Source organism: Rousettus aegyptiacus, unplaced genomic scaffold (assembly GCF_014176215.1).
Source record: "Rousettus aegyptiacus isolate mRouAeg1 unplaced genomic scaffold, mRouAeg1.p scaffold_m13_p_3, whole genome shotgun sequence".
Taxonomy (NCBI): Eukaryota; Metazoa; Chordata; class Mammalia; order Chiroptera; family Pteropodidae; genus Rousettus; species Rousettus aegyptiacus.
The window spans coordinates 139,909,868-139,933,874 of NW_023416306.1; the positions used below are offsets into that span (position 1 = coordinate 139,909,868).

General features: G+C 40.8%; 1 long non-coding RNA gene across 1 annotated transcript in view; it reads left to right on the forward strand.

The window, feature by feature from the left end:
- The window catches only part of LOC107516423, a 184,042-nt gene that overhangs the window by 25,268 nt on the left and 134,767 nt on the right, over nucleotides 1–24,007 (forward strand). The window lies entirely within an intron of this gene.

A 24,007-nucleotide genomic window follows, 5' to 3' on the forward strand; every position in this document is an offset into this window, starting at 1 on the left:
ACCTCTTTTAGTTTTTTCAGTCTCTGCTTCAAATATTTTGAGACCGTGTTGTTAATTACATACACATTAAGGAATGTATGCCTTCTTGAGGGAATTGACTCTTTTATCATTATATAATTCCCTCATTTCTGGTAATTTATTTTGCTCTAAAGTTAAGTTGTATGATATTAATATAGCCACTTCATCTCTCTTTTATTATTCATTAGTGTTTGCATGATATATTTTTTTATCCTTTTCTTTTAACATACATATATTGTTATGTTTGAACTGAGTTTCTTTTAGAGAGCATACATTTGAGTAGTTTTGTTTTTCCCTTCCAACAGTCTCCATTTTTTAATTGGTATGTTTAGATCATTTATGATGAATGTAATTATTGATATGTTTGGATTTAGGTGTACCATTTTATTATTTGTTTGTTCTCCATATCATTTGTTTCTTCATTTCTCTTTTCCTGCTCATTTTGGGTTATTTGACTATCTTTAGTACTCCATTTTAATTCTGACTTGTTTTTTAAGATGGCAATCTTGGTGATATCTTTTTGAAATCTTGTCACAGGAAATATTGTTTGTTAGTATTTAAAGACTTTCCATTCCTTTTAATTAAAATAATAATAGCAGTTATGATTTAGTGGGTACTTGACATTTGTTATTTCCATACCTAATCTATAATCTTATAACAGTGCTGTAAGATTAAGTAATTAAAATTATAGTTTAATAAAACTGACAATTAAAGGGTTTTTTTTTTTTTCAAAGTCATCTTAATGGTAAGGAGAGGAGCCAGGAGGTCACCTCCTATCTAGCTCCAAAGACTATGTATGTTCTTTCCATGGCAACTTTCATAGGTTTGGTATGTATGACTTTAAGATAAAGAATTTTACTAATTGTCATGGCTATTGACATAAAATATGAAATTATCTGACTGCTAAATGATCAATGCAAGACACATTTTGTATCACGGCAGATAATCCATTTTCCCTCAGCTTCACGCTTCATGTACAAAGGCTTTCTTGTTTTTTCCTGTGACCAGGAAACTCACAGATCACAATACTTTAGTTAATTTTCCCTGATGATCTGTCTACAGCTATAAGTAATACCATATTGCTAGTTTGGATGTACTATAGATAGTTTAGGTATATTTGATCATTTGGCTTTTCTTTTGCTTCAGATGGTGTCTTTTGAGCCTTATTGTTATATTGGGATAGTATAGTAACTCAATGGTCTACTTATTGCATTTTTATTGGATCATAAAGCTCCATAAAAAGTGAATGGTATATATTTACTTTTGATGTTGTTAAGCCTTAGGACTTTACCAGTGTCTGTTTTATAGTGTTTGTTATATTTTTCAAGTAGACAGTGTTATCAAGAATCAGCACTTGCTGTTTATACTGAGTATGCAAGCTCTAAGAGATTGTATAACTATATACTCTGTAAGTTTTGCATTTTTCAGGAACTTTGGGTTATGTAATAGTGATGGCCTGTGCTCAGCTCTTGTGTGTCTCTAAATCCCTGGTGATTTCTCTAGGAATTCTGTTTCCTATCACCAGCATCCACCACCTGTTCTTTTGTAGTATCCTTTGCAGGATTTTTCTCTCTAACAAATCCAGATTCACTGCCCTTTGGCACCTCCTTTAACTCAGGGACTTGGGTTTTCTCTGCCCGCAGCAGGGAGTGTACCACACATGTCGATATGGGGCAGCAGTGCTTCACCTAGATCCTATCAGGTTCTTTCAAACCCACCAACCCACAGCTCCTTAAAACTGAAGTGCATTAATCTTTGTGTCCTGCTGAGACCCAGGAGAGTGTCTCTATATAATGTAACAAACTTTATCAAATAGATGCTTAAATGAATGATAAATTACTTGACAGGATGGAGGAAACGTCCTGCTAGCATGAATCCCTGCTACCTCCCAGGGCCTTGGCCCTCTGCTGCAAAGTTGCCCCATCCTTCTTGCAGTGCTTCTTGGCTGCTGATTTTCCAACTGTGGCTCTAGACCTGTTTCATCGTGTAATATTTATTGGGAAAGTATTTTGGCCACTTATTATAGTCAGGTATCATCAGTGACAAGCCATTTTCTTTGAATTAGCCCAGTGAGGAGTATTCATTAAGGCATTAAATGGAATCCTTCAGAGGCTGCTTATGGCCAGCTGGACCCGACAGCCACATTCAGTCCCAGGGTTTGAACATGGAGTGGATTGTGGTTTTGGTCTATTCCAAGCAGCTATGCTGCTGCTGATTCTCATACTAATAAATGGGGCTTAAAAAATTCTACTAAGCAAAAGTAACAGGAGAATTTACAGCTGTGTTTTCAGTGTATTAAATGAGATAATATAGTGCCTGGAACACAGTGAGCAGGCAGTAAATGTTAGCTGTTATGAATCTAGACAACACTACCAAGAAAAAAGATGGAGGCTGGGAGGGAAATATATTTTCAAGGGTTAGTAGAAAATAAGTCATATAAATAATTACTTTGTTTGAAGTTAAGAATAGGAAAATTATGCCAAATAAAGAAAATCGCTTTAATAAAAATCAGAGGCATGGAAATAGAGTGAGTAGAACTGATAGAAAGCTAAATAAGCAATGTGCATTTCTTAACATCTGTTTAAAAACATGAATTACATGCTTATGCACTCACTTAAAAAAAAATTCACACACTTAATCAAATCACATTGTCTCAAACTGCTGCTCCAAAATCTTTGAGATACACCAAAACAACATCTCCAACAACATGGTAGGTAGAAAATTACGATTATGACCCTATGCAATTATTTCAAAGGTTTTGGGTAAATGCAGAAATCTCCATTGAAACTTGAAGTTATGAAACACATAATACATAGTTCTGTGATTCCATCTTAGCTTTGAAAAACCACCTGTGATGCTATCAAGATGCCTAAACTAGCGTGACATGTGTAGAGAAACTTTCATTAATTCCAAGATCTGGACTCTTTTCACAAAATATCTTTTCTTGGCTTCCTGTTGTCACTATTTCTTTGCTTTCATTATTACTATGAAAATATCGTCCTTGACCAACTTTAAACTAAGTGATCAGCTTTAGTTTTAATAATGCCTTTCAATGTGCTACTTTATTCATATTAATTTCGGTTGTTCCTATCTTTCATGACTTGAGTTTATAAGCCTGGAAATAGAATTTTATAGCACATGGTTTCTGTTGGTGATTATCTTTTATTCCTGGATGAATAGAATGCTAATTCTTACACAGCCTGTGAGCAGGAGCATGATCTTAGCAGCCAGCCATGGTGAGTCATCAGCTGAGAGAGCAACACGACTAGATTTAAAAAAAAAATTTTTTTTAATTTTTATATTTTTAAACCACTTTATTGAGGTATGATTGACATGTAAAAAGCTGTACATACTTACAACTCAGTTTAACAACTCATTGAGTTTGGGGGTATATCTGTGAAAATATCAGCACCTTCAAGACCACAGACATGTTCATTGCCTCCCAAAGTTTCCTTTTGCTATTACTATTACTATTATTACTACTACTACTTTGTGTTTATGTGTGTGTTGTAAGAGCACTTAATATAAGATCTACCCTCTTAGAAAATTTTAAGTACAGCATATGATATTGTTAGCTAAATAGTAGCTCTCTTGGATGAGATTTTATTAGAACAAGACTGAAGGACAATCCAAATGGAAGAGAAGGTTAACCGCAGCACAGAATTTTTGATGGGGACTGCTTTAAAAAGGTGGCGGCCGTGAGATGTTTCTGGCTGCACTGTGGGGAACAGACCAGTGACCACACCAGGCTGAAGCAGCTCACGCGAATGAGCGCCATAACGAGTTTGGAGCTAATTTTGCCCTGGGTTGGAGACAGTGTGGCAGGATGGCATCTTCCCACCTCCATCCAGTAAAAAGGTGGCAGTGTTTCACTCCAGCAAGAAGTTAGAAAGAAATAATATTTTGCTTTATTAGTATACCTCTGATGTAGTTTAAGGGATTTTTCAATAAACACATCCTGAGTAGGGGCTGTTAGCATAAAGCAAGATAATTAGTAAACTTTCTCAGATAACTTATGATACAAGGAAAAGCCTAATTTTTTCCTTGAATTTATTGTCTGGCTAGGGCTAATTATATTTATATTTGAATGCACAGAAAAATATCAGTAACTCTTTTTAAATCAGGGAAACAAATAAATAAACAATGACAATAAAAATCCAGAATCATTTTTTATAAGTCGGAAAAAAAGCAGTATTTTAAAAATGAAAATAGAAAACAATAGTTTATCTCAATGAATTAAAATTAATGTGAACTTACCTTTTTGACACCTACTGTAGCAACATATTATTTAGCACAAATAACTTTCTTCCTTTTGGATTTAGAAGCAGTGCTTAAATAGAACAGCTAATTGACATTTAGTGAAAAACAATTTATGGTACATTTTATTTTCTCATTGCTATAAAACTGGTTTAAAATAATGAGTCTATTAAAAGGATATGACCTGGATCATAAAATGTACTTATTAGAGTTGTTTGATAAATCACAAAGGGGAGATTCCCACCTCTTGATAAGAATAAGACACCACAGTGAGACAGCGGGACATGGATGGGGTATGACAGGTCTCCTGGCAGCACATAGCTCAATCTCTGTGTCTCTCTCTCCCTTCCTTGCTCCATTCCTCTCCCTCCCCTTTCCTCCCTCCTTCTTTCCCTCCCTCTCTCTCTCCTCTTCTTCCCCTCTCCATTCCTCCCTCCTCTCTCCCTGCATCTCTCTTTTTCCAGGTGTCAGAAAATAGCATATTTCTGAATGACCAGCCTCCCTTGCATCTCCTGCTTTTTAGTATCCAATATGGTGCCCAGGTACAGTGAAGCTATGTCAGAAACAAGAATCTTGTCCGGGTATCTTCCTGAATTCTGACAGGCCCTGAGGATAGAAAAGGCATCCCCAGGATGATAGCAGTCAAGTGCCAGGCTGGAAATGCCCCTCTTAGGGCCACACCAGTACAGGAACTCATTTATGTATTCATCCATCCATTCTTTTCTTTGCTCATTTCTCAAATATGCCTTGAGCATCTATAACGTTCAGGTCCTGTGCAGGGTAGTGTCAACTCAACAGTGAACACAACAGACATGGTCTCTGCCATCGTGGAGCTTGAAGGTGAGAAGAAGAAATGTGCTTAAAGTCTTGAGGGGCGGGGACATAGATAGAGTACAGTGGGAACTTGACACCATGGGAACACAGAGCAGAAACAAGAATCCAATAATTGAGAACCCCAGACGTCACAATGGTCGGAGAAGCAGGTGATGGGACATCTGAATCCCCTAAGGGAGTAGCAAACCCAACTGGAGAGTGTTTTACTGATCACTGGCTCTGCTATCAAGAGGATTCTAGACTAAGAAAGAACCAGCTACTGCAACCTCAAAGATCTATAGAGGGGCTAGAGACCCACTGAATGAGCAGAGCCTTGGGGGCAGGTGGAAGAGGCTGTAAGAGCTGGGACCTCTAACACCACAGCAGATTTGTCCCTTGGATGGAATAACTGGGCAGCCATCCTGGACTTGCAATATTTCTGTCTTGAACAGTTTCCCAAGGATGCAATGCAAGATATAACAGTATGGCCTCTTTTCATGTGTGTTACCTTGAGCAGCTCTGATACTGGTTATGTTCCCTGGGAAGCTCACACCTTTCCGAGATGGCCCTCACCACAGCGATATATGGTGAGTGTTCTTGGAGGTGGATTTTGCTCATTGCCTGGACAAAAACAAGATGGTCAGTTGTACCATAGCAGTCTCAGTTCTGGGAGCAGGTAACATCTACCACATCACTGGAAGTCCCAGCTACGGTCCAGAGGACCAGGCAAAGGAGATGTCTCTGAGGATCCATCTTCCTTGTCACTGTAATGTCACATAATCTGTACCATTTCCTGCCATACAGCTACACGTCCTCGTGAGAAGCTGTGAGAGATAAATGAATAAGAGAGATTAAGCATTTTGCCTAGAAAAAAATGTTATTCTTCAGGGACAATTCACATTATGAGATTCTACTAAGACTATGGAATTGGACTAAATTATTTTTTTCTCCAGTAGCTTGTGAATGGGTCCACACATGACTCATAAAGAAGCCATATTTCTTTATATATATCAGTGTAGTTAATTAATTTTATGACCACCACTATTTCTATAATGGAATATTATGCATCTACTTAAAATGATGACTTAGGTCTATAATCAGTAACTTAGAAAGCTATCTACGATATGTGAGAGGGAAAAAAGCAGCTCTGGAATCTTTAAGTCCACTTTGATTCCATTTATATAAAATTGTGTGTGTGTGCTCACGCAGAAAAGGTAGTCTGGAAAAGTATTCACCAAAATATTAACATAAATTATCTCTGGGTGGTGATATCAGATGACTTTATTTTTTCTCTCACTTTTTCAACTTCATGCTTTCCTCAATTGTCTTAATATATTTCTATGATGAGAATATTTTTTATACAAGCTACTTTCAAATTAAAAAACAAAATAACTAGTTAGTAACTTTTGGGAGTTGAGTCATTATTTACTAAATTCTCTCCAGATTATCTTTTTGCTTGGAGAGGAAGCCAGAATCTTTTTGAGAGATGGATTGCCTAGTTGATCAGTTTCTATAAGCAGTTTTTATCTCTTGCTAAGATGCTGCCTGATAACTTCCTATAGTCGACCATGCTGCACAACTATAACTACCCACATGAAGAAATGGTCTTTCTTCAACATGATTGTGGCAGACGCTGCATGGAGTCCTGAGATACTGGCCCTTCTCATATACTAGTAACCGAATTCCTTAGAGGTATGAAGGGGGAGCATAACTGCTGAAAGTCATTGGTGTTATTTTAATTATTTAAAGTGTAGGATAAAGTCTAAGTTATCGAAGGAAGAAGTGAGAATTTGAAGAATACTGCTCTTTAGATAAGGCATGACACCGGGTTGGGTTTAATTTGCTTCCCAGCCCATTCACATGTATTATGGGGAATTTGGAGGTCAGCATCAGAGCATAACCTTTTCAATGCATGTTGCATACCCAGCTGTCAGCAGCTGGCGTATCAGCGAGCCTTCCGGGAACTGGTGGTGCAACACAAATACCTAATCAAAAGCAGAGTGGAATTCAGTCTGTGAGAGCACCATGCTTCCTCTCTGGCCCGGGTAGCTGACAGCACACTTATTCAGTGAGAAGGAATTATTGTGTACCATGTCCAGCTTGCCATGGGTATCCCAGTGTAAAGTTACAGGATATTGGAAGGAAATTGTTTTTTAATCTGAAATGTGTTTAAAGTTTCTAAACTTGGTTTAGAATTTTATGATTGAATTTTCTAGAGGAGTCAGGGAGACTTTGAGTCCTGATTATATGCTGGGCATGTGGAGAGCTTTTCCAGAACAAATGCCAGCTTTAAGCAGTTCAGACCTAAGTCCTGGTTCACTCTCCGACCTCATATCCTCTCACCTTTCATGCTCCCTTGGGCTAAACCCCCTCCAGCGCCAGGACCAGCCGCCTTTGCTGTGTCTCACACACACCAAGCAGGTTCCGATGTCAAACACTGGGGCCTTTTTTTCTTCTGCCTAGATCTTCTCTGCTTAAACACTACCTAGCAGAGTGGCCTTCCCTATGAAGATAGCACCTTACTCCCTACCTACTTGCTCCAATATCTCCTTTACTTTACTTTATACATAGCATTTACCCCAACCTAACACATTGCATATTTGCTTGTTACTTGTCCACTTCCAGCAGAATGTCAGCTCCATGAAAATAATTGTCTGTTTTGTCCACTACGGTGTCCCTAGCACCTGGAACTATGCTTGGCATATAGTACATACTCGATACATTTTTACTGAATGAATGAACAAATGTTTGAACTCAGTTTACCCAGTGGATGTGTTCCTGAGTAATAGTGTATAAATTATTATAAATACAAACATATCTTAAATGCAGTAGGAGAAAGCTGTTATTTGAATGAATCCTATCTTTCATTAATTCTATAAAAGTAATTAGAATTCCCAGTTGGCCTTTTTTTAGACTCAAGTTTTAGAGTGAAATTTCCTTTAAGCAAGATCTACTCATATGAGGCTGTATGTGTGGTGAACATTCACAGGGTCATCCAGACTCATCTGGGATTTCCGTATAGATAATCAGATGGTCACTATTCCTGGGTCTGTTTATTGGTCACTAATGAAGACCAATAGAACCGAAGGACTTGGTGGAGAATACTAGTTAATGATATTAAAATATTAACAACCGTTATGGCCCCATCTCCTGCTGTGTTAACCCTTTAGTTGATGAATCTCGGGGAGTGGACACAGTAGGGCGGCACATGCTGGTGTTTCTAGGCTGATCTTTGGCTGTAAGGAGAGGAGTTTGCAGATTCCTCAGGCAGTTATTTGTAAGTGTCAAAACCAAATTTTAGTAAACAAAATTTAACTAAGTAAACTTGAAGATCTAATTGGCTTTATTAAACAATTCATGCTTTGGGCAGCATCTCTTCTGGAAAGCAGAGATACTCCATGGTTTATACAAGATAGAAGGCTTTTATAGAAAGGTGGGCAGGACAAAGACGTTATCAGCAAGGAAAAATAAAGTTTATTGGAAGAAAGTAAAATTTCAGGTGAGATCAGCTTTTTATTGACTGAACTGTAGCATTTTAATTGTTTCGGCTTGTTATTGGGCAGGAAAGAAATCTTCCTCCTCCTGTCAGAGTAGTAAAGTCATTGTACTTCCTGTTTGGGAGTGCAAGGTATATGTCTTCTGTGTGGGGTCTATAATGGAATCAACTCATATTATAATTGATTCGGTTTCCTGTTTGGTGCAATTGACATCTTCCTGTTTTGTGCAATTGACATTTTCCTGTTGGGGGTAATTGACCACTAGTGGTAGAGTATGAGAGTTCCCTGTATAGGCCTTCCCCACTCCAATTCTAGTTGAGGTTTCCTTTATTAATTTTCACACATATCCCCCTCTTGGTTGTAAGGTCGTCCTGGCACTGGGCCTGAAGGACCTGGCCTGGTGCCTGTACTTCGTGGGTGCTTAATTAACATTTGATCAATGAATTCATTATCTGAGAGAACTTGGTGTGAAAAGCTAACTTGAAAGTGCTGTTTTTTTTTTTTTTTTTTTAAATCTGCGGAGGTACTTTTAATGCTGGCACAGTTAGGGTTTTCTTACAACAGCATGTGAGGCCCAGTTCTGTTTTTTAATCACCAGGAAAGAGTAAGAATAAGGTCTAGATGGGGCAGATCTAGGCGATGCGAAGTCTGAACTGTTTATAATTTGGGTAGCCATCTTGGAGAGAAAGAATATGAAATTAGACACAAATGTCCGGGAAGCAGCCTGGAAACTTATGTTTCAGTAGTTCGACAGCCAATATGCTTCCAGGGCTGAGCTCTCAGCATCCTCTGGGATCCGGCTTTATCAGGGGGACTTCTGGGCAGCTTCACGGAAGGAAGGAAGAGGGCATTCTCTGAAACAAACCCATCCCAAGGAAGAGTAGGGCCTGATAATAACAATACCCTAGTTATCAGAGGACTGATTCTAAGAGTATGAGGACTTTTTCACTAGAACAGGTTTCTCTCCAACTCTGTAATATATTGCAGCCAAGAGCAGCACCCCAACTACCCAGGTATAAAATACAGAATGTGACAGGAGGGAGAGCTTCCTGCTTCTTTAAGAGTGGGCTTCAGTGCCCAGAGAATGTCATTGTCACACAAAGGTGGGGACAGCTCGAGGCAGGCCCCAGAGACCACAGTGTAAGCATCCTCTCATCTCACAGGTAGCAGTGGAGGCTGGCATACTTTAAAAAAACAAATATTTGCCCAAACATACATTCTGGGTGACTTTATGTATATTTTCTCTAATTCTTATGGTAACCTTGCAAGGTAAATATCATTAACCCCATTTTACAGGTGTAATAGGATGGCGTATTTGCTCACACAACACTCTATGCACAAAGAATTTAAACTATTTTTTTTTTCCAATTAACAACACCCCAATCTCTTCAGCTTTATAGCCTCTTTTCTGCTTAAATAGTCAGGATTTTCTAAGTTAAATTCCCTGTCAGGGCCAGTTGGTATCTTTTGGATGACCAGTTCTGCTTTGATGATTAGGGACTCTTGCAGTGTTCCTCACTTCCCCCTTCACCCACAAGATGATCTTGGGTGTCAGCAGGACTCACTGGAGTTCCACAGTCAGGGGCTTGGACTTTAGGAGGCTCAGTGCTCTCCTCCATGGGTCCGGTGACCAGGCAGGGTAAATAAACCTGTTTGGTCTTCCAGAATGTGTGTCACTGCTGGGGTTGGGTCATCTGTGTCGTCCTGACGTCTGTAGGACTGATCACTTGGCACCTTTATGGCTGTGCTGGCACTTCTGGATCCCTGAATGCCATACTTGGGCCACGAGGAACCCAGAAAGCATCCTTAATGTACCTGTCTTCCAGGACGCCCCATTGACTGACTGCTCCCTGGGGCCGGAAAGGGCCATGGCGTCCACTGCCCCATGTCACCTTGTGTGCTCCCTGCCCCCCTTGACATGTAGTACAGCCCTATCATATAGCCCAGTGGTCTTCAAACTCATTTTCTGTGTGGCCCCCTTAAAACTTCAAAAAAACTGTGACCTCCTTTTCAAGTTGATATCAGATGTTTCCCACCTAAATTAAATAGTTGCAAAGGCTGTAGTTTCTGGCATACTGTAAATATTGATATTTTAGAATGAAACTGTTATAACACTCTTTTAAACTTACTCAATGGAATCTAAGTAGCATAGTGATTTAATACCCATGGTTCAAAAACATATGAACAAGCTCTTTCTTAACAGTTGGAAGTTTTATAATGTTTCTTTTTTCTCCTTGAAATTGTATTTCCATTTCACTTCTCTTGCAGAAATTGATCCTAACATGATATATATTTGTGCTTGAAAGTCTTTTGTTAATACCCTAGCATTCTTCTTTTCAACAAAAAAATATATATACATTGAAAATTTTTAATTTAGATTTTTTTTTTGGTCATACAGTACTCTGTTAGAAAATGTATTATGGATTAAATTCTCATTAGAATTATTATTAGTATACAATTGGTCAAAGCAGTATTATGTACACACACAATTACACATTTTTATGGTTGATTATGAAACTTAAAAATAATGGTACTGGAAACATATCTCTTCGTCAAAGGATGCTTGGGTTGTTTTGGTAATTCAGGTGGGCTTTGCAGACATTGATGTTAAAGTGTTCTTTTGTTTGTTGCCTGGAGGTTTTGTATCTTAGGAAAATGCATCTTAGTAAGATTTGAGGTGGCTTCCTTTCTCTGAGTTGTCTATCTTCCTCTGTAGAGTAAGGGAAGAAGGATAAAGAAAGTGTAGCAGACATAACACGGATTCCCTTATAACACTCTAGACCACGGGTACCTTGGAAAGTGAAAAGTGTCTGGAAGTTCGAAGACCACTATCTCCAGCCCTGGCTCACCCTGGAATAATAGGGGTGTGGCTCCACGGGCTCTACCCTCTCCTTCTCTGGGATACTAAATCTCATGTGAAACGGTGAGGCTTAGAAGGCAGCAAGATAATGCCACTAAAAAATCACTGCTTTAAAAATATCAGTACCATAGAGATGAGGAAATGAAGGCCTGGAGATGTTATAAGAGCTTGTCTAAATACATTGTCAGTTGTGGCACAGAAGGAATTTGTCTTTGGGTCTGGAATCCTTCCTCTTTACAGGACTCTGGCTTCAAAGCTAGCCTGTGAATGGATGGCTGCATCAGAATCATCTGAGTTTCTTTTAAAAATAATTTGTCACTGTGTTGTACATCTGAAACTAATATAATATTGTATTTCGACTATACTTAGAAAGTTAATTAAAAAAATGATTTAAAATTCCTGGGTACCACCTCAGTGGGTCTGGAGGTGGGGCCTAAATATTTATTTCTTTAAGAGTGCCCCAAATGATTCTAAAGGAGGGTTGGGGGGCGCAGCACGGAGGACACTCGAAGAGGGCCTGCATTCAGGAGCAGAGAAGGTCTCCCTCCCAGGGCCGGCACCCAAGACCTAAGAGGGAGAGGGTGGCAGTAATCAGAAGTGGAAGGTTTCTTAACATGAAGGGATGTAAGCCAGGGAGGCACCTTCTTGGTTTGTAGGTGGGTTTGTTGTCACCACCAAAATGGCTTTGAAGCCCAGGATCCCTAGGATTCTTGGGTCCCAGGGTGTCAGGAAGGAGCAAGAAGCACCTCTTTCTTCTGGCAGCTTCTGCACAGGGCTGTTTGTGAGGCACCAGCTCAGGAGGACTCTGGGACTCCCCTCTGATCTGTTGTGAGAATCTCTGTGGCCCTTGAAAGTTAGTCTGGAGCAAATTCAAGGTCTTGGGGAGACTGGTTGCCATCTATCTCTAGTGTGGAGAACAGAAAGGCCCACTGTGAACTTTTTATTTTATTTTTTTTTTTTAAGTTAAATTCAGCTGAGGACAGCCTCAGCACCTGTTGGCAAGGTGCCATCTTCCCCTGGGCCCTCTCCGGGCCGCACCCCGCATTGTTTCCTCTGTAGCTATTCTGACTTTGACAGTCCTCAAGACTTATTACCTACCTACCTCACAGGGAAGCTGGGAGGGAGGGTTACCCTGTATACTGACAATGTTTGAGCTTTCTTTTGGGGTGGAAAGACCTGGAGGAAAATCTGGTATTGTCAATAGTCACCAGGCTCCCAGTCCAGTTCTGTGCCTACACTCTGCTTCGAGCTCGGTTTGGGAGGACAGGGGTAAGGCACGCCTCTCTCTAGCAAGGTGCTTCTGGAAACAGTTTTCATATCCAGCAGAGCCAGAGGGTGAGTATTACAACAGGGGAAGAGACAGGAGACCTATTTATCACCGTGTTGTCACTTTAAGAGAAAACAAGCTTTTTTTCCCTGCTTGCCACGGGGCCCAGGTGGATGCCAATTGAGTTACTAAATTTCTATCTGAAAAATTGCGCCCAGTGCTAGAGCCTTCAGGGACATCCATAATGGGAAACAGCAGTAGAGCAATAAATACTGGGCTGCAGTTCTTGCCTGGGCATGCTGACTCCGGCACCAATACACACACCATTGTCTGCTCATCTGCTGGGGATGTTCTGTGAACCTATGGATCCGGGGATCCTCCCAACAATACTTCAATACATCCGTTAGGTCTGTGCTGCCAAGCGCTAATGAGGCCGAGTCCCACAGCAAAGTGCCAGCCACCTCTCCCTCCTCGTCAGCTTGGTTTTGCCAGCTCTCTGCCCACTCTAGCAATTGACTCATGAGAAATCCTGTTAGCGAATTCTTTTTCCCCCCCCCTTAAAACACACTCACTCCACACCTCATAAAGGTTGCAGAAAGGTACAGTAATGGTCTGGCAGACATTTACCCAGTGAGACAAATTTTCCATTGTGAAAGCTACTACTTCTCAATTTAGTCTGAATATAGAAGGCACAGAATTTCTCCCTTGACTTCCTGAAAGTTGCTGAGATATGACACAGAAATTGAATATGAGAAGCGTAGGGGATTTGGCACTGGGTCTCATTAAGGGCATTGAAATTTATGGTATATCACATTTGAGTGGGGGTTGATGAAGAATCAATCACAAGGAAGATTCAAGGTTGGGACTATCAAAGCTATGATTTCCTTAGAAGCATGAGGCACTGGGTATAATGGACATTTTTGTTAATAGAGCAAAAATTTCCCAATCTCAATGAGAAGGAGAGAATAAATCCTAAGTATTTAAGAAATTGTTTAATTTTAACTCTTCTGCCTAATGACAGAGGAATGACCTCTGGATGCAGAGAAAAATCACTGTCCTAACATCACAGGGAAAAAAGATATAACTGCTAATGCCCTCCACTCCTCCAGGAGAACAGCTGTCACCAGCATCTTCCAGAATGCCTAGGGCACAGAGTGAAACACAGCTTTGTGGTATATTTTGAAGATACTGTTAATATAACTCTGTGAGGAATTGGAAGTGGTAGGACGGTCCCCTACTTTCCAACAAAAGCGACTTGGAGGATGCAAGTTCATGATGAGACAGAGCGCACACGCACATTTCCTCCTTCTTGCAGTTCTGACCATTCTTTTCCTTCCTTCCTCCCTTCCCTTCCCTTCCCTTCCCTTCCCTTCCCTTCCCTTCCCTTCCCTTCCCTTCCCTTCCCTTCCCTTCCCTTCCCTTCCCTTCCCCTCCCCTCCCCTCCCCTCCCCTCTCCTCTCCTCTCCTCTCCTCTCCTCTCCTCTCCTCTCCTCTCCTCTCCTCTCCTCTCCTCTCCTCTCCTCTCCTCTTCTCTTCCTTTCCTCTCTCTCTCTCCCCCCCCTCTCTTTACTTTGTAAGTCCTCTATTGAGGTTCACAAGCAATTTACCCTTGTCTCCTTCTCTCCCCCCTGTGTGACTTCTTCCACAATCATGACTTCACTATGAAGCAGGTAACTCTCACAGCCATGTGGATGGCTCAGGCCTGCCTGCTGAGCTCCATGTCCATATTCCCCACCAAACATTGGGATGTTTCTTAGGCATTTGAAATTCAACATGTTAACTGAATTCATCTTCTTTCCCAGCCATTTCTCACTGCACCACTACCTGTCCCTGAACTTGTCCTCCTCCTGTATTTTCTCTACATCAGTCATTGGACCACTGGTCCTCTGGTCGCTCCAATCAACACCCTGGGAATCATGTTAGATGCTTTTTCCGCTCTCACTGCACTCCCCTCCTCACCATATTTTATTGCTTCTCTAGCGTGTATATTTCTTATCTCTGCCTTCTGCTCATTTCCCTCTCTAGTTGCATGGCTTAGTTCCTTAATAAGAGTGATCTTATTCTCTCTCCTGAAGCTGGTGGGTGGTTTACTTCCTTTAGAACAGAGCCTTTTGCACAGTGTTTAAATTCTTCCATAACCCAGCTCCTGCTGACAGCCAGTGTGTCATCTCATTTAGCCCTTTGTGGAAGTCATTCCTGTACCTTCCTCCACTCCTGTCTCATGACCCTCCTGTGATATGTGCCCTAGAGTCAAATGGCTGCCTCCTCCTCCTCCTCTTTTGCTAGACTTGTATGTACCCTTCAATTCATTTAAAGCCTCACTTCTCTTGGAAACTTCCTGAGCCCTCAGTGTGACATGGGAACCCCTTCCCTGTGTTCTAACCCCTCATTAGGTACTTTGTGCCTTGGGCTGTCACTGTTAATTCTTTTGTCTGCCTCCTCCACTAGGCTACAAGCTCTTTGAGAACAGAAACTCTTTCTCCTTTTCTTTTATATTCTTAGCACCTAGCACCAGCCTATTGTTAACTGTCAATAAATTTAGTCGAATCAGTGAACAAACTGGTTTTTATGTACTTTTCAGGGAAGATCTATGAGAAAAATCTCTAAACTATGATTTTGTCTTTTCTTGTTTTGACAAAGTCGATTATTTTTTAATGCCCCTCATATTGATTATAATAAAAACACAGAAAGCCTTGACTAAATCGAAGTCTCAATTGTGAAGTGTGAGACTATGAAGTTCAAATGTACTTCTGGAAATCGCACACACTCATTAACTAGTTTTCTCTCTTAATCTTGGAATAGTATCCTATTAGACAAATGATTTACAATTACTGTACAAGTGTAAACAGAATTCTAAAGTATGAATATTAAGCAGCATCAGTTTGTCATTAAGTAAGGGAATTACTATCTTGAGAAAATTAGGAATGGGAAAGCAAGAACAAAAATAAGAAGAAAAGGAAAGATTTAGAAAGAGCTCAAAATGTTTATCTGTCTTACCTTTCCCCAGGTAAGGTATGGGGACAGGAGCATTGTGTGGTTCACTCTGCACTCTCAAAGCCAAGTGCCTTGCTTAGCACATAATATGTGAAGAAGGAAGGAAGGAAGGAAGGAAGGAAGGAAGGAAGGAAGGAAGGAAAAGAAAGGAAAGGAAAGGAAAGGAAAGGAAAGGAAAGGAAAGGGAAGGGAAGGGAAGGGAAGGGAAGGGAAGGGAAGGGAAGGGAAGGGAAGGGAAGGGAAGGGAAGGGAAGGGGAGGGGAGGGAAGGGAAGGGAAGGGAAGGGAAAATAGGAATAAAAGATGATGGAGATTGGCAGGTATGGAAACAACGATAGATATATTTTTAAAAACGTGTGTCTTGCTCTTACACAAGATGCACAAAAGAGTTTTGATTGGTGGGTATGTAAGATACTGTGGTCGCTGGGGCCTGTACTTACCCTTCTTTACCCATCTCTCTACTTCTGGGGCAGGAAGATGTTAATTACATTTCCCAGACTTTTTAGCCAGCTGGCTTATTAGCTTGTGCTAGTGGGTGGTACTAATGGGAGAATAAAAGGTGGGACAAAGAGAGAAGCTATTTATTTCCCAGCTCTGGGCAGCAGTAGCATCAATGAAAGCAGCATCAGTGGGCAGCAGGTGCCTCTCTGGTCCTTACTCAGCAGTCAGATTCTGATAGTGGCAATGAACATGAGCCCTGGGGACATTGGTTCCCCTTCGCTCCTCTACATGATTTTTACAGTTACTTATCTTTGAATATTTTTGCATTTTGCCCCAGCTTCCAGTCCCTCTACCACCTTTATAAACAATTACATCTATCAAATCCCCTCTGAAATATCTGGAATACTTTCCATTTTCCTGGTTAGACACTGGCTGCTACACAGACACTTACTATTAGATATCAACAAACAAATCAGTGTGTGTACACATCCACATTTGGTTAAAGGCATGCAAGCAAAGCCTCCTCGAACTATAAACCGCATTTGAAATCAAATACAGGAAATAAAGAGACAACTGACTAGCAACAGGCATATTAAATATAATCTCCATTCAATCATAGGAGATGTGTTTACAATCAGAAGAATAAAATGGTAAGAAAATGCAGAGAGATGTAGTGGAGTCAGAAGGCTTCCAAATCAGGACATCTGCTAACCAGCTTTCTGCCTTTGACAACCCACATCAACTCCTCTGCCTCAGTTTTACTTTCTGCAAAATGAAAGGGTCAGATTAGGTCAACTGTTGGTGTGCTTCTAAGGCTGGAATTTTAAGGATGTATGCCTTTGAGTAAAACCTTCCTTGGACAGCTGAGCAGGAAAATCTCCCATTTACGTGAGAGACTGGACTTGGCTGTAGCATCCAATTAGCCTGACCCTGAAATGCATGTCCGTGTGCAGACTTCTGTTAGCCACCCTAAGTTTCGTCCATTGCCTTCGCTACATGCAAAGGAAACGTTTCAGAAGCTGTGGATGCCAAGTCATGCCTTGGCAGTGAGTGACCTTTAATGACCTTTCGCATTATACTCGCAAATGCAATAAAGCAAGTTCACACAAGGTGCATCTGATGAAATTAATAGCCCTGTAACAAATAAGAGGATTGTGCCAGGAATCTGTCACATTATTAAACATAAAGGAATAGTTCTAGCCATGGCAACCAAGTTTTCTGCTAGTGAGTTTGCTCTGCTGTATTATTTTCGATTTACGTTCCTTAATGTGTTCCCCATCGCCATATATATTTTGTTAATATTAATATATTTTGCATCTTAAATTGCCTAATTAATTCCTTGCTTTCTCCATGAGATATGTAAGTTGGTGGATGGATTAATATGATAAATATTATAATGAAGAAAACACAACAATGGAGCACTAAATACTAACTTAATTTACTATACCCATAGCAAAGAAGTTTAGGCTATGATTTCCCCCTCTGAAATTGACTAATATTTTTTACTGCTTTTTCTAATTAAAACTTATCCCTTTCCTACATCCTACAAGGGCCATTTTTATTCCTACAAATATTTAGGAACTACTATGTATCAAATTGTTATGCTAGGTGTTTTGGAGGATACTAAACTAAACAAACGGTACTTCCCCACCTCAACATGCTTTTAAAAAAATCTAATGCAGAGTCTCTCGACCTCCCTATTGACATTTGGAACCAGTTAATTCTTTGTTGTGGGGGCTGTTGTATGCTTTATAAAGGCTGTTTAGCAGCATTGCTGGCCTCTATCCACTAGATGCCTCTAAGACCCCTCTCCCCCCAGTTGCAACAACCAAAAACATCCATAGACATTGCCAAATGTTTCCTGGGAGGCAAAACTCCCCCTCATCTTGTTTTGGTCACCCCTGTATACTCAGCACTTAGCATAGTGCTTGGCACATAGTAGATCCTAAAAAATAACTTGTTGAATATTGAATGAATAAATATACAAATAACTACATTGCCAAATAGGCCCAAAGAGAGGTGCAGATAAAACACTACAAGAGTCTAGAAAAGAAATGAATTGCTCTTGGAGGGGCCTGGGTAAGAAAGGATTCTGGGAGGAGATACCACGGGGACCTGGGGGTTAGGGCACACATCTAAGCATTCTCTGGGAGTGGATAAGGCTGAGCTGGGAGGTCAGTTTAACTGGGGTGGAGGGTGAGCAGAGGGGCAAGTTGAGAAGATGGTAGCAGGGAAGGGACTTGGATTCAGATCTTGGAGGGTCCAGAATGGGAAATCATAGCAGTAATTGAGCAGCAACATGGCATATGTTCTACCAGCAGGAAGACGAGCCTGGTGGTGGCATACAGGGTGGAGAGAATACAGATGGAGAAACCAGTCGGGATATTTTTACAATTGTTTAAAGAAGAACATGAACTAGGCTTGTAACAGGCAAATTCTATTCTCGATGTTTGGGTTGGTTTCTTGGGGATTACAGGTGTAACAACAAGAAAAACAACTGTAACAACAACATTAACCAAACCTGCTATTTTTAACCCCATCTGCCCTCCAAGGAAAGTCACTGCTGCGGAGAACACATCACCTTATTCTGCTGAGCACTGCAATCATTTCGTAGGTGTGAATTTGTGAGAAGGTGCTCTAAAGAAGCAGAATTTCCCTGCATAAGAAAGAGGTTCCTAGATGAATCCCAGACAGAATAAGTGAGAAGAAAGTTTGGGATGGGAGGGAATAGAAGCAAATAAGTTGGGAGTACAGATGAGGTTGCCACAGGGGATAGAGATAGCCCGTGAGAAGCTGAAGAACGGGGCAGACAGACTGACTGACACAGTTTTATATTGTTTTTCTTTCATGCAGAATGTAATATCAATTTCCTGTGATCCTCAAATCTTAATTCTGCTACAGGTAACAAACAGTTCTGGAAATTTTTCAAAGGGTTGTTGAGAGGGTCAAATGAGATAATGTATGTAGGTGCTTTGAATAGTGTCTGATACATAGCAAGCACTTAATAAATCTCAGTTGGTAAAACTAAGTATACTCCTGTGAACTTGGCTTTGAAGGTGGGGATTTCAAGTTTGGGTCAATTCCACACTGGAGATCAACAGATGCAGAGTAGAGAACTAAATTTCAGCAAAAGCAGAGAACTGGTCAAGGACAAAGTATAAGCCTGTGGAGAGCTGAGGGATTTTGAAGAGAGGGCTTTGAGCTTTGGCAAAAGGGTACACATCCATCTTGTCTACATCTGAAGTGGCTATGAAACCATAGCTAACATCTGAGTTACAGAGCCAACTGGAGCCCCAAGTTTATATGGCTCCAGTGATTACAGAAGTACAGCAATATTGTTCCCATGTGCACGACTGGAAATCAGACCCTGCAGAGACCTGGGGGTGGACACTGAGGAGGCTGTAGGGGGAGGGTCTGTCCTGCTCATTTAACTTTTTATAGCTAATAATGCAATTCATCCTAATGAAAACCAATAGTATACAAGCCAGAGTTATCTAAATTTTACATAGAAATTATTGCCTTGGTTTTGTAGCTTAAAATGAATGTAGCTCCAGGAGGAGCCCACCCAAACATACCTGGCACTTCTGGGTGTCTGTAACATATAGAAAATGGAGGTCTGATTAGTCTCAAGGTCACTGCTGATGGCCAAAGGTCACCAGGATTTGATGCAGTTATTTAAATTAATTTCTGTCTTCAGGAAGAAGTGCCTCTGGGGCATTACATAATACTACCAGCAGCTGTTGTGTAGATTTAAACTGAATTTAGGTTACAGAAAAATGGTTTTGTGAGTCAAAAAATGTGTTACTCCCTATCTCAATTGTTTGAATGCTATCATCAAATTAACTAATCGTTGGTTCTACAGCAGGTTTTGTGTTTCAGAAGAAATTTTTTTAAGTAGGCATAAATAATTATACATATTTATTTCCCTAAGGCTATATAATGCCATGTATAAGTGCAGCCTGAAATGATGATTTGGAATCTGAAAACCTGTGTTTGAGAACTGGCTCTGCCAGTTAGCTGGCAAATTTGGGCTGTCTGAAGTATTTCCACATAGAGGCTTTTCTTTTATAAGGTTTATATTTTATCTTCAAATATTCATACCTCAGGGAAAGTGTCACGTCTTAACCTTCATCCCCTCTGCCACCCTGTCCATCTGACTGTCTGTCTCTCCTTCTCTCTGTATATATCCTTCTAATCTATGTTTTACTGTTTATTATATTTCTTTCCAAAAGCAATTCCTGGTGAGGAGGGAAAGTAGGTGAAGTGGCTGAGACCCAACAACACACTTCAGAGTATTTCTCTCCCCATCTGGTCTGTGGCTGACCTTCCTGGTTTTTATGTGCGAACTTTGACTCTGTTTTAAAACCAGGCGTATCCTGGCAATGGGAGACCATGGTAAGGAGATCCCAGCAGCATTGGTTGCTTACTCCAGGGCAGGGCTCACACCTTTCGGCCTGGGCAAGTTCCTCCTGGATGGAGCGCTGATCTATCCTGGAACATATCCACTATGGCAGCCACATTTCATACCAGTTTCGGTTCCAGGCATTTGTCAGAATAAACTCATATGCTCCAAGGTGGATCAGTGCCTCTGCTAGAGCCATGTAATCTAATAGTTGGCAGTCTCCTGGCAGAGCGGGTCTTAGAAAGTCTACTTAAGCTGGGTGATTAAGCTCTGGTCATTCCCAGCTTTGGGCTAGGCGTGCATGCAGTGGGTGGCCTGCATATCGGATTCATGCATTTGTACATTCCACACATGTTTAGCATCTTCTGTGAGCCAGGAACTCTGAGCCACTGAATATAAGATGCCCAAGACGCCTCTGACTGCCCCCACTCAGTTTCTGGAGCTCTGCACTCATCTGGAGGTGGGCCTGAAAGCTCCATAATCCTTTCAGGGCTTACTGGGCACTTATTTGGTGGAATGACTTGGCAGAGGACCCTCAGAGGCTGACCTGGAATTGGCCAAAAGGTTGTACTTCCTGCTCCTGGCTGGAGCACCAGGGCCTGCACAGCTGTGTTCTTTCTCTTACTATTGGAAAGAACCATGACAAGGGGGGGGGGAGGGAGTGAATTTCTACCTTCTTTGTCAGGGTTAGGACAGTCTGACCTAAGCCCCCATAGGGGTATTTTGGTCCTGGCCTCTGTAGGCCTGGGCAGAGGTTCTGATGGGCAGTAGAAGTCAGGACATAGGGTTTGCAGAGACAAGGGATGAATATGGCCAGAAAGATGCATTCATGGCCAGAGAACTGATCACAGACCAGGGTGTAATAGAAGCAAAATCATAGGTGGGGTGAAGATCAGTTGGATGGGCAGAAAGTGTGGGTGCAGGGTCAAAGTCAAGGCAGGAGGGATTATACTTTTTCCCTTATATCCCCTGCATCCAGCATAGCTCTTAATATAAACGTTAGTTAATTTGAATTAAATTCCATAGACAGTTACTTAAAATCCACTGTCATCATATCATAAGGTGTATTAAATTCAGCTGAGGCTGACATATCCTCACTACCCAAGCCATGAAGGATGGGGAAAGAGGCAGTCTTTGAGGAACTGAGTGCCAGAGAAGTTATTTGCCCAAGTTCACATGGCTACGATGTGATGAGGATGGGGCTATGATTTATGGGAATTCAGGATGGTCTGATTTTTAAATCCCAGATCTACTCTTCAAAATCACTCTTGAGAGCCCCTTGGGGGCAAAGGTTATGCCTGGGTCATCTTAGTCCTCCTAGCATTAGATCTGACCATGGAAGGCAATATGTTTTTGGAGAATGAATGCGTGAATAATGAATGCGTGATGAAGTTACATCTTTGTTTATGAGTATGTGTTTGATGAATCCTCGGTCACGAAGTTCACACATGTGGGATGGATTGACATTCAGTCTTTGAGGTCTTATCAATAAAAAACAGGGCTCACATTTTCTATTTCTTTGATGTCCTTTATTCAGTAGGTGCTACATGAATACCCTGTTGATAATAATGTGCCTGCTACCTGAACTCTATCAGAAACAGCTGAAATCTTTAAAAGATAACACCACAATGATTCAAACCCAGAGGAGGTTTTGAGCACTTTTTCAACTATTAGAGGAATATTTGAGACTTTTTCTTTCTTTATCTGAGACATCTTTCCTGCCTCACAGAATCGAAAGATATCAAGGTCATTTTTAACTGTTTCTGGGACTTACTGCCACTCCCTTCTTAGAAGCAATTTAAAATCTGTCTATTCAAACCCACATTTTCTACAAACAAAAGTAAAGTTCACTTGCTATATATAGAAAAATGCTACCAGAGGACTAATTTGGCAGTTTTGTTGATTACCCATTGTAATGAGCCTTATTACATAATTAAAAGAATTTTTTTCCTCACTGCAATTCACTACGAATTAACATTTTACATATTCTGCAGTGGACACTTTGGGTTGAATCAGAGACATAATTATGTCATTTCTATGCAAGAGCAGCTTATGCATTATTAATTAATATTAAATCTGTTGATTACAGGCTAATGCATAAGTAAACATATTACAGATCACCACATATTGCTCTCTGGACGATTTCCTTTGCCATTTCTGTGGCCGCTTGTCTGCTGCTGAATATCAGGTACTGAATAAAGACAGAAGCTGGCCACGTAGAGTGCTAGGAACAAAAGTAGTCCGTTTCAAACTCTGTCTGAATTTTTAGCTATGATTAAGCTTTTTGCCTTCCAGTTGCTTTTGAAGTTGAGAAGCATATACAGGGTGAAAACAGACGATGGAAAGCAAGTCATTCATTCCTTTATATTTTCTTAAACTCTGAAATGGAGAATTATTTCTTATACTACAACAGCCTGGAGTGCTCTGAGAAGTGAATGTCTCGATAGCGTCTGGGCCGCCCCTCCCAAGGAAATCATTGGGACCCCAGCCAGCCCTCAGCTGGGGAGGGGTAAGCTCACAGGTGCCCCCGAAGGGAAGTTGTCTTTATGCCTGGGTCCTGGCTGCCAATGCTCCTACCTGGCAATGGTTCACACCTATGCAAGCTCGTCTCACACCATGGATGGCACTTCTGTGGGCATCCTTCTCCCCGGTAATCAGCTGGTGAAACAGATGAGGCGCCCTTTCTTTAACTGTACTTTAATTTAGGCCACAAAAAACTGTTTCACTTTCCACTCTTGGTTTCCATCACACCTTCCCCAGGTTGTCTGCCCTGGAATAAGCATCCTTGTTTTTTGTGTACTTGCTAATATTTATAAATCACTTCTAATTTCTGCTTTCTAATTTAAGTAGAAAGCTTATATTAGTTATTTCTATGGGAGAATATTTTTTATATCACCAATATGAATTTTATGAATCCCTGACTGACTAGTTTACTTTTTTACCATGAGTTAGCTTTGATTTGTGCCTTGGCCTGGCAGCTTCAACTCTAACCTGAGTTCCTTGCCCTACAGGCACATTCTGTTACTGTGTGTGTGTGTGCGCAGGCGCGCATGTACTTTCCTTGGTGGAAAGAGTTACTTTTTGCTGCTTTCCAAGCTAAGAATTATTGGGCAATACTGTGTTACACTCTCCATCATTGTTTAACAACTTCACACACAAACACACTCCCATTGATGGCAACATTAGCACAATACTATGTTTTGCATTTATATATATTTAGTAGGATTGTTCGCATCTATCATCTCATGTGATCCTCATAATCCCCATGTAAGAGTAAAAAGTATTCTTCTTTGGTCCATAAATAAGTATGCCGCAAAAAGGCTAAATGGCTTGGTCATTGTCCTACAGCTAGTTACCCTCAAAGGCAGGAACAGACTTTTGTCTTTAACTTGTACTTCATTGCTCTTCTCAACACATATAATTCCATAAACACTCATCCCAACCCCTTCCTGCATATGT